This window comes from Lathamus discolor, unplaced genomic scaffold (assembly GCF_037157495.1).
Source record: "Lathamus discolor isolate bLatDis1 unplaced genomic scaffold, bLatDis1.hap1 Scaffold_66, whole genome shotgun sequence".
NCBI classification, from domain to species: Eukaryota; Metazoa; Chordata; class Aves; order Psittaciformes; family Psittacidae; genus Lathamus; species Lathamus discolor.
Genome location: NW_027069383.1, coordinates 1,206,906 through 1,218,853, shown reverse-complemented (window position 1 = coordinate 1,218,853; position 11,948 = coordinate 1,206,906). Strand labels below are relative to the sequence as shown.

At 43.0% G+C, this 11,948-nt stretch overlaps 1 long non-coding RNA gene across 1 annotated transcript; it reads right to left on the bottom strand.

Moving 5' to 3' along the window:
- Positions 1-7,544: 7,544 nt before the first annotated feature.
- LOC136006770 (uncharacterized) lies at positions 7,545-9,028 on the bottom strand. The gene is made up of 3 exons (XR_010609258.1): positions 8,879-9,028; positions 8,622-8,716; positions 7,545-8,154 (listed from the first exon to the last, which is right to left on the bottom strand). It is a non-coding gene; the product is annotated as an uncharacterized LOC136006770 (long non-coding RNA).
- Positions 9,029-11,948: the final 2,920 nt, after the last annotated feature.

Sequence of the window (11,948 nt, the reverse complement as noted above, 5' to 3'; positions counted from 1 at the left end):
GTTCCTTTTCAAGTGAGAACTTGGCATTTCAATGCATACCTTAGCCTTTCAATGCGGATCATTACCGTTTCGAAGCAGAACGTAGCCTTTCAAAGCAGAGCTTAGCGTTTCAAGTGAGAAATTCCCGTTTCAATGCAGAACTTAGCGTTTCATTGCAGAGCTTAGCCTTTCAATGTAAAGCATACAGTTTCAATGCAGAACTTAGCGTTTACTTGCAGAACTTAGCGTTTCAATTAAGAACTTAGCGTTTCATTGCAGAGCTTATGTTTCAATGCAGAACTTAGCGTTTCAATGCAGAATTTAGCGTTTCATTGCAGAACTTAGCGTTTCAATGCAGAACTTAGCGTTTCAATGCAGAACTTAGCCTTTCAATGCAGACATTTACCGTTTCAAAGCAGAACGTAGCATTTCAAAGTAGAAGTTATTTTTTCAATGCAGACATTATTGTTTCAACGTAGAACTTTAGAGTTTCAATGCACCTTAGGTTCCAAGGCAGAATGTAGTGTTTCAATGCAGAATGTACCGTTTCAAAGCAGAACCTGTTGTTTCAATGCAGATCTTAGCGTTTCAATGCTGAGCCTAGCGTTTCAAGTGAGAACATACTATTTCAATGCAGAACTGACCTTTTCAATGGATACCTTAGCGTTTCCATGCATACCTTAGCTTTTCAATGCAGATCTTCACCGTTTCAAAGCAGAACTTAGCGTTTCAATGCAGACCTTAGCGTTTCAATGCAGAACTTAGCGTTTCATTGCAGAACTTAGCGTTTCATTGCAGAACTTAGCGTTTCAATGCAGAACTTAGCGTTTCAATACAAATCTACCGTTTCAAAGCTGAACTTTGCATTTCAATGCAGAAATTACTGTTTCACTGCAGAACTTTGCGTTTCAATGAGAACGTTCCATTTCAAGTGAGAACTTGGCATTTCAATGCATACCTTAGCCTATGCGGATCATTACAGTTTCAAAGCAGAACGTAGCGTTTCAAAGCAGAGCTTAGCGTTTCAAGTGAGAAATTACGTTTCAATGCAGAACTTAGCGTTTTATTGCAGAGCTTAGCCTTTCAATGTAAAGCATACAGTTTCAATGCAGAACTTAGCGTTTACTTGCAGAACTTAGCGTTTCAATGAAGAACTTAGCGTTTCATTGCAGAGCTTATGTTTCAATGCAGAACTTAGCGTTTCAATGCAGAATTTAGCGTTTCATTGCAGAACTTAGCGTTTCAATGCAGAACTTAGCCTTTCAATGCAGACATTTGCCGTTTCAAAGCAGAACGTAGCATTTCAAATTAGAAGTTATTTTTTCAATGCAGACATTATTGTTTCAATGTAGAGCTTTAGAGTTTCAATGCACCTTAGGTTCCAAAGCAGAATGTAGTGTTTCAATGCAGAATGTACCGTTTCAAAGCAGAACCTGTTGTTTCAATGCAGATCTTAGCGTTTCAATGCTGAGCTTAGAGTTTCAAGTGAGAACATACTATTTCAATGCAGAACTGACCTTTTCAATGGATACCTTAGCATTTCCATGCATACCTTAGCTTTTCAATGCATATCTTCACCGTTTCAAAGCAGACCTTAGCGTTTCAATGCAGAACTTAGTATTTCCAGACAGAATCTTCCGTTTCAAAGCAGAACGTTGCATTTCAACGCAGAACTTACTGTTTCACTGCAGAACTTTGCGTTTCAATGCAGAACTTTCCGTTTCGAGTGAGAACTTGGCATTTCAATGCATACCTTAGCCTTTCAATGCGGATCATTACCGTTTCAAAGCAGAACGTAGCGTTTCAAAGCAGAGCTTAGCGTTTCAAGTGAGAAATGACCGTTTCAATGCAGAACTTAGCGTTTCATTGCAGAGCTTAGCTTTTCAATGTAAAGCATACAGTTTCAATGCAGAACTTAGCGTTTACTTGCAGAACTTAGCGTTTAAATGAAGAACTTAGCGTTTCATTGGACAGCTTCTGTTTCAATGCAGAACTTAGCGTTTCAATGCAGAACTTAGCGTTTCAATGCAGAACTTAGCGTTTCAATGCAGAACTTAGCCTTTCAATGCAGACATTTGCCGTTTCAAAGCAGAACGTAGCATTTCAAATTAGAAGTTATTTTTTCAATGCAGACATTATTGTTTCAACGTAGAACTTTAGAGTTTCAATGCACCTTAGGTTCCAAAGCAGAATGTAGTGTTTCAATGCAGAATGTACCGTTTCAAAGCAGAACCTGTTGTTTCAATGCAGATCTTAGCGTTTCAATGCTGAGCTTAGCGTTTCAAGTGAGAACATACTATTTCAATGCAGAACTGACCTTTTCAATGGATGCCTTAGCGTTTCCATGCATACCTTAGCTTTTCAATGCAGATCTTCACCATTTCAAAGCAGAACTTAGCGTTTCAATGCAGACCTTAGCGTTTCAATGCAGACCTTAGCGTTTCAATGCAGAACTTAGCGTTTCAATGCAGAACTTAGCGTTTCAATGCAGAACTTAGCGTTTCAATGCAGAACTTAGCGTTTCAATACAAATCTACCGTTTCAAAGCAGAACTTTGCATTTCAATGCAGAACTTACTGTTTCACTGCAGAACTTTGCGTTTCAATGCAGAACGTTCCGTTTCAAGTGAGAACTTGGCATTTCAATGCATACCTTAGCCTTTCAATGCGGATCATTACCGTTTCAAAGCAGAACGTAGCCTTTCAAAGCAGAGCTTAGCGTTTCAAGTGAGAAATTCCCGTTTCAATGCAGAACTTAGCGTTTTATTGCAGAGCTTAGCCTTTCAATGTAAAGCATACAGTTTCAATGCAGAACTTAGCATTTACTTGCAGAACTTAGCGTTTCAATTAAGAACTTAGCGTTTCATTGCAGAGCTTATGTTTCAATGCAGAACTTAGCCTTTCAATGCAGACATTTACCGTTTCAAAGCAGAACGTAGCATTTCAAAGTAGAAGTTATTTTTTCAATGCAGACATTATTGTTTCAACGTAGAACTTTAGAGTTTCAATGCACCTTAGGTTCCAAGGCAGAATGTAGTGTTTCAATGCAGAATGTACCGTTTCAAAGCAGAACCTGTTGTTTCAATGCAGATCTTAGCGTTTCAATGCTGAGCTTAGCGTTTCAAGTGAGAACATACTATTTCAATGCAGAACTGACCTTTTCAATGGATACCTTAGCGTTTCCATGCATACCTTAGCTTTTCAATACAGATCTTCACAGTTTCAAAGCAGAACTTAGCGTTTCAATGCAGACCTTAGCGTTTCAATGCAGAACTTAGCGTTTCATTGCAGAACTTAGCGTTTCATTGCAGAACTTAGCGTTTCAATGCAGAACTTAGCGTTTCAATGCAGAACTTAGCGTTTCAATACAAGTCTACCGTTTCAAAGCTGAACTTTGCATTTCAATGCAGAAATTACTGTTTCACTGCAGAACTTTGCGTTTCAATGAGAACGTTCCATTTCAAGTGAGAACTTGGCATTTCAATGCATACCTTAGCCTATGCGGATCATTACAGTTTCAAAGCAGAACGTAGCGTTTCAAAGCAGAGCTTAGCGTTTCAAGTGAGAAATTACGTTTCAATGCAGAACTTAGCGTTTTATTGCAGAGCTTAGCCTTTCAATGTAAAGCATACAGTTTCAATGCAGAACTTAGCGTTTACTTGCAGAACTTAGCGTTTCAATGAAGAACTTAGCGTTTCATTGCAGAGCTTATGTTTCAATGCAGAACTTAGCGTTTCAATGCAGAACTTAGCGTTTCATTGCAGAACTTAGCGTTTCATTGCAGAACTTAGCGTTTCAATGCAGAACTTAGCGTTTCAATGCAGAACTTAGCATTTCCATACAGAATCTTCCGTTTCAAAGCAGAACGTTGCATTTCAACGCAGAACTTACTGTTTCACTGCAGAACTTAGCGTTTCATTGCAGAGCTTAGCCTTTCAATGTAAAGCATACAGTTTCAATGCAGAACTTAGCATTTACTTGCAGAACTTAGCGTTTCAATTAAGAACTTAGCGTTTCATTGCAGAGCTTATGTTTCAATGCAGAACTTAGCGTTTCAATGCAGAATTTAGCGTTTCATTGCAGAACTTAGCGTTTCAATGCAGAACTTAGCCTTTCAATGCAGAACTTAGCGTTCAATGCAGACATTTACCGTTTCAAAGCAGAACGTAGCATTTCAAAGTAGAAGTTATTTTTTCAATGCAGACATTATTGTTTCAACGTAGAACTTTAGAGTTTCAATGCACCTTAGGTTCCAAGGCAGAATGTAGTGTTTCAATGCAGAATGTACCGTTTCAAAGCAGAACCTGTTGTTTCAATGCAGATCTTAACGTTTCAATGCTGAGCTTAGCGTTTCAAGTGAGAACATACTATTTCAATGCAGAACTGACCTTTTCAATGGATACCTTAGCGTTTCCATGCATACCTTAGCTTTTCAATGCAGATCTTCACCGTTTCAAAGCAGAACTTAGCGTTTCAATGCAGACCTTAGCGTTTCAATGCAGAACTTAGTATTTCCATACAGAATCTTCCGTTTCAAAGCAGAACGTTGCATTTCAACGCAGAACTTACTGTTTCACTGCAGAACTTTGCGTTTCAATGCAGAACTTTCCGTTTCGAGTGAGAACTTGGCATTTCAATGCATACCTTAGCCTTTCAATGCGGATCATTACCGTTTCAAAGCAGAACGTAGCGTTTCAAAGCAGAGCTTAGCGTTTCAAGTGAGAAATTACCGTTTCAATGCAGAACTTAGCGTTTCATTGCAGAGCTTAGCTTTTCAATGTAAAGCATACAGTTTCAATGCAGAACTTAGCGTTTACTTGCAGAACTTAGCGTTTCAATTAAGAACTTAGCGTTTCATTGCAGAGCTTATGTTTCAATGCAGAACTTAGCGTTTCATTGCAGAACTTAGCGTTTCAATGCAGAACTTAGCCTTTCAATGCAGACATGTGCCGTTTCAAAGCAGAACGTAGCATTTCAAATTAGAAGTTATTTTTTCAATGCAGACATTATTGTTTCAATGTAGAGCTTTAGAGTTTCAATGCACCTTAGGTTCCAAAGCAGAATGTAGTGTTTCAATGCAGAATGTACCGTTTCAAAGCAGAACCTGTTGTTTCAATGCAGATCTTAGCGTTTCAATGCTGAGCTTAGCGTTTCAAGTGAGAACATACTATTTCAATGCAGAACTGACCTTTTCAATGGATACCTTAGCGTTTCCATGCATACCTTACTTTTCAATGCAGATCTTCACCATTTCAAAGCAGAACTTAACGTTTCAATGCAGACCTTAGCGTTTCATTGCAGAACTTAGCGTTTCAATGCAGAACTTAGCGTTTCAATGCAGAACTTAGCATTTCAATACAAATCTACCGTTTCAAAGCAGAACTTTGCATTTCAATGCAGAACTTACTGTTTCACTGCAGAACTTTGCGTTTCAATGCAGAACGTTCCGTTTCAAGTGAGAACTTGGCATTTCAATGCATACCTTAGCCTTTCAATGCGGATCATTACCGTTTCAAAGCAGAACGTACCCTTTCAAAGCGGAGCTTAGCGTTTCAAGTGAGAAATTCCCGTTTCAATGCAGAACTTAGCGTTTCATTGCAGAGCTTAGCCTTTCAATGTAAAGCATACAGTTTCAATGCAGAACTTAGCGTTTCAATTAAGAACTTAGCGTTTCAATTAAGAACTTAGCGTTTCATTGCAGAACTTAGCGTTTCAATGCAGAACTTAGCGTTTCAATGCAGAACTTAGCGTTTCAATGCAGAACTTAGCGTTTCAATGCAGAACTTAGCGTTTCAATGCAGAACTTAGCGTTTCAATGCAGAACTTAGCGTTTCAATGCAGAACTTAGCGTTTCAATGCAGAACTTAGCGTTTCAATGCAGAACTTAGCGTTTCAATGCAGAACTTAGCGTTTCAATGCAGAACTTAGCGTTTCAATGCAGAACTTAGCGTTTCAATGCAGAACTTAGCGTTTCAATGCAGAACTTAGCGTTTCAATGCAGAACTTAGCGTTTCAATGCAGAACTTAGCGTTTCAATGCAGAACTTAGCGTTTCATTGCAGAACTTAGCGTTTCATTGCAGAACTTAGCGTTTCACTGCAGAACTTAGCGTTTCAATGAGAACGTTCCATTTCAAGTGAGAACTTGGCATTTCAATGCATACCTTAGCCTATCTATGCGGATCATTACAGTTTCAAAGCAGAACGTAGCGTTTCAAAGCAGAGCTTAGCGTTTCAAGTGAGAAATTACGTTTCAATGCAGAACTTAGCGTTTTATTGCAGAGCTTATGTTTCAATGCAGAACTTAGCGTTTCAATGCAGAACTTAGCGTTTCAATGCAGAACTTAGCGTTTCAATGCAGAACTTAGCGTTTCAATGCAGAACTTAGCGTTTCAATGCAGAACTTAGCGTTTCAATGCAGAACTTAGCGTTTCAATGCAGACATTTGCCGTTTCAAAGCAGAACGTAGCATTTCAAATTAGAAGTTATTTTTTCAATGCAGACATTATTGTTTCAACGTAGAACTTCAGAGTTTCAATGCACCTTAGGTTCCAAAGCAGAATGTAGTGTTTCAATGCAGAATGTACCGTTTCAAAGCAGAACCTGTTGTTTCAATGCAGATCTTAGCGTTTCAATGCTGAGCTTAGCGTTTCAAGTGAGAACATACTATTTCAATGCAGAACTGACCTTTTCAATGGATACCTTAGCGTTTCCATGCATACCTTAGCTTTTCAATGCAGATCTTCACCGTTTTTTCCCAAACTTCGCCATTCAGAGACTAAGTTCACCATGCTGAGAATAAACCAGCACTCAAAGACTGTGTTCACCATTCTGAGACTAATACTGGTACTCTAAGACTAAGTTCACCTTTTGAGACTAAATTCTCCATTCTAAGACTAAGACCGGCCTTCTGAGACTGAAACCACATTCCAATACCGACACCAAAGTTCTCATACTGACACCAGCTTTCTAATACTAATAGCAACACTCTAAAAGCCACACTATCATTCTACAACCAATCCCATTAACATCGACCTTGCATTTAGTTTAGACTGCCACACCAACACTCAGAATTTCTTCCCTAATGAGTGACAACAGCCCCAACCTGTCTTCCGAACTCCTCAGGAACTATGTTCCCGAGAACACCGAAAATGCCCTGCCTGAGAAAATCCCGTCCCTGCACCGGCCTGCACCCAAACATAGGCGATGAACATCGCCTCTCAGACCGGCCAGGACCCGAGAAAAAAAACCCAGCTGGGGGAGGATAAACCCCTCCCCTGGCTGTTTTTTTTTTTTTTTTCCCCTAAAAATCCAAAAAGGAGAACTCTTTCAGTCTACAACACACTCCCCACACACAAGTAAAGCACTAAGCTTACACCGAACGCATCGCCCTTCAACTCCATGCCACCTCCCACAACTACATGCCATGGTCACAACATTTCCTAAGCAAACACATATACACACACGCCAAGAGAACACTATAGACTCTGTGACACCAAAAAGACAAACTCTCTCGTGGAAGACCACTCCCAAGATGGAATGCTCCGTCTGTCTCGATCACCGGTGGGTCGATGGGACAGAGACAGTGAGGCTCCCGCAGAGCCCCAGAACGAAGTCTGACCTAACCATGGGATTCCAACACCGACCGCCGAAACTGCTGTGACGGTCCGGCTGTGAGCCCGACTCTGAAACTGTAATTGTTGCGATGAAACACCCTCCCTTTCCCTCTCCCCCGTGCTACCTTTCAAACTCTTGCCTGCCATCCTGACCTCATCTCCTGCCCTCCGGCTCCAAAAAGGAGTCCATCTATTCAGGTTCCGCAGTGGCGTGGGTCTCGAGCCAGCCTCATGGCTCGGAGCTCCCATGTCACAGTCCCAAAAAAGTTTCCAAGTGGTGCTCTGGGGCTCCCCTCCCCTGCAAGACCTGAGAGAGTAGAGACGAGTGACCGTCGCTCTGGGGAGAAGTGACTGACCCTGCAGTCATTCTCCTTACCTCCCCGACTCCCTGCGAGTACTCATCCGACACCAAAGGCGACTGCGCAGCAGCTGCGAGAAAGACTGTGAACCCTGCCATCGTACTGGGCTATGGTGTCAGTCGCCAGCCCAGTATAAAACCCTCTTAGCTTCGTACATCCCCTCTAACTGTGCGGCTTCGCCTCTCCCGATGCGGATGTGAAACCTGAGAAATAAATAGAAATGAATGTCTGCCGATACGGTGCTCAAAATGTCGGCCTTCTCCGTGCTAAGCCCTCCTGCCGCTGAGTTACGTCACCCTTTGACGTTTCAAATGAAAAAATGCCTTCCGATACTAAAAACTATTTTGCATTGAGCTGCTGCTTCAGCCGGTTAATGGCCTCTCACTTTAACTGGCAAGGGGGCTGGACAGAGTCAGCTCTGGGCAGACATATATTGAAAGAACAGAGCTGTAAAAACAACCTGGAGCTATGCCCTGAGAGATTACTGAATTTGAGACTCTGAGGCACGACCCCCAGCTGTGCTTTAGCTTTATAAAGCCATAAAAGCTCAAACTGAATAATAACCTGCTCCCTTTACCTGCCCAAAGACACTGCCTCTTTAACAGCCTTTCTTCCCCACCGACCTTACAACTCCTTCCTGCTCCTCTCCGGGCATGCTCTTTCAACTCACTTTTCACGAGGGCAGAGGTCCAAAGCCACACTTGAGACAAACCCCTTTTTGGCTCACCAGTACATTCCTTCTCTAGCCATATACCTTTTCTTCATCTGTAAAAAGGAACGGGAATGATACACCGTTAACCAGGACATCAAGCAAAGATTACCTTTGCCACAACTCCTCCCCCTGAGAACAGCTGCAAGTTTCTTCTTGCCTCACCACCACCACTTGCAAATATAACACCTAAAAAAACTCTACACAAAGACACTTACTAATGCACACACTGGTAAGCCTTAACATGAGCTGAAGGTCTTCACTGAAACAAGACCAATTCAAGCCTACCCCTAAAAAAACCCACCTGAAACAAACCACAAAGCTCTAAAGCCAAAAAACCTGAGCTAACACCAGAGAACACATCCTGATGAGAGCTGAACCCTAAATGAGCTCCCTGAGTAAAGACTGTGCCTCATATACCACAAGCCCCACCCGCAGCTCCTCCCTCAATGGGCTGGGGCAGGTGAGTGGCAAACCACCACCTGGGATAAAAGCACCCTGATAAGCCACAGCTCGGTCTTTGTATTACCTGGCTCTGGTTCTGTGGCTGCTCCCTGGTTGTACCGAAGCTGATCCTTGGCTGTTTGGTGAGTGCCCTGCTTGTTCTGCAATTGCTTGCTGTTTTTTCCGTGGGTATTCCTTGGCTTTGATTTTTTGTTGCGTTTTCTCTGGTTCAGATAGGTGAGACTTGGAGATTCAGACTTTGGGGCTGAGGCTCGGGGACTGAAACTCAAGGGCTGAGACTGGGGCTGAGAATCTAGGACTCAGACTCTGTGGCTAAGACTATGTCTGAAACTGTGGCTGAAACTCTGTGGGTGAGAGTGTGACTGAGACTCTGGGCCGCAGATTTTGGAGCTGATGCTGTTGGACTCAAGCTCTGTGGCTGAGACTGTTGCTGACACTCCATGGCTAAAACTATGCAATTCAGACTCTGGGGCAGAGACTGTGGAGAAGACTGGAATTCAGACTGTGGCTGAGACTCTTTAGCTAAGACTCTGGGATTCAGACTTCGGAGCTGAGGCTGTAACTGAGACTGTGGCTAAAACCATAAAACTCAGACTTTGGGGATGAGCCTGCAGCTGAAATTTTGTGGCTAAGACTCTGGGATACCGAATTAGGGGAATAGACTGAAGCTTAGACGCTGTGGCTCAGACTGTGGCTAAGACTCTGAGAAGGGACTGACTGATGCACTGCAGATGAGACTCTTGTGCTGAGACTGTTCCTAAAACCATTGCTAAGACTCTAGGATTCAGACTTTAGGGATGAGACTGGCTGAGACTCTGAACCATAATCCCTAACCCTAACCCTAATATATGTAAAGGAGCCCTAAGCCTAACCCCTAGCCCAAACCTTAACCCTAAACCCTAACCCCCTAATCCTAACTACTAATGTGAACACTAACCCCTAACTCTCAACCATAATCTAACCATAACCATAGCTATAACTCTGACCTTAAACCTTAATACTAACCCTGACTCTATCCCCTAGCTCTAATCCTAACCCTAAACCTAACCCCTAACCCTAATAATAAACATAACCCTCACCCTAACCCTAACAGCAAACCTCACGGTAACCCTAACACGAACCCAAAACCTAACCCAAACCCTCATCCTAATGCTAACCCTAAGCCTCACCCCACCCCAAACCATAACCCACATGCTAAACCTAAAATTAACCCTCACACTAACCCTCCCACTCACCTTAACCCTAACAGTAACCCTAACCCTACCCCTATCTCTGCCCACTTTGGATTAGCCACACCCACGAACGTGATTCTGCCACCTGAGGTCAACCCTAACCGTAACACCTAACCCTAACCCCTAACACTAACCCTAAACCTAACCCTAATCCCTAACCGTAATCCTAATCCCTAACTGTAACCCCAACCCCTAACTGTAACCCTAACTCTAACGCTAACCCTAACCCCTAACACTAAGCCTAAACCTAACTCTGGCCACATAGGGTTAGCCAGAACCACAAGCATGACTCCGCCACCCGATCTCAACCCTAACACTAACCCCTAACAATAACCCTAACACTAACCATAACCCCTAACCTTAACAGTAACCCCAAACCCTAACCCTAACTATAATCCTGATTCTAACACCTATCGCTATCCCTAACCCAACATGGGTTTATAGATGTAATGGATGTAAGGGAGCCCTATCCCTTATAGAACTATAGAAATCCCACACAAGTGTTTCACAGAAGAGACAACCCCCTGCAAAAAAACGTATGTATGAAACCCAGCACTCACAGTGACTGCAGCCATTAGCGAGGGCCTGTGCTTGAGCTACAACAGGAACTAAGAGTCACCTCAGTGCAGGACACGACTCCGTGATGAAGCACAGAGCCTGCTGGACCCCTGCACAGACAACGCACAGCCAGGAGCCTGTCCACAGAGCACTGGGACAACCTGGAAACGAGAGACTGCCCAGTTCTGGAGAGGAAGAACTCCTGGACTTTATGTTGGATTAAGAGTAACGACTGGGAGAGCTGGGGATGCATGTTCAACAGTGCAAGTAGAGCGTGCCTGTGCAAGACAAGTGGACCATCTGTTTCAAAGACTCTTCCGTTAGGCATGATATTTACTATCAGATGTAAGAACCATAACAGCAGATACACCGGAAAAAAATACTAATCATTATACAGCTTCTCTGTCTATAAAATACTGAAAGGGATATGGTCATCCATTATCAAAAAGAACTGTGTTCCTCATACCAAGTAAATGCTTTTATTTCAGGTGTGTTTTGTGGAAAAACCCTGTGAAGGAGATGGTCTTTCAGTACTGAATATCATTGAGACTAAAAAGGGTAGCTGCTTGCCTGGACTTTTCTCATCCTTTAGACACGAGGAGCCAGAGGCAGCCCCCACACTGCTGCAGGGCCCCTTCAGAGCTGCCTGCTGATGCAGACGCTGGGACTAGCGGCAGCTCTTTGTGTCACGTTGAGAAAGGATGCTCTCAGCATCATTGCCAACACACTGGAGAGCTGGAACGGGCCACTTCCAGCAATGTATTTGTACTCCCTTGCTGCACAAACAAGACGACCAGAATCAGCTTTGCCATTTAAGCCTCTCTTCCCTCGTGTGTTCTTCCTCATTCCAGACAGCTCACTGATAGCAGTGGTTTTCCTCAAGCATAGCCCATGGCAGCCAGCATGGGGAGCCAGGGAGGAGGCAGGATGGCACTGACACCCAAAAACCTCTGAGCAGTCAGGAGCTGGCAGGTCAGGAGCCAGGTCTGCCCAGAAACAAGACACTCAAGGCAGTGGGCAAGCTGAAAGCAGG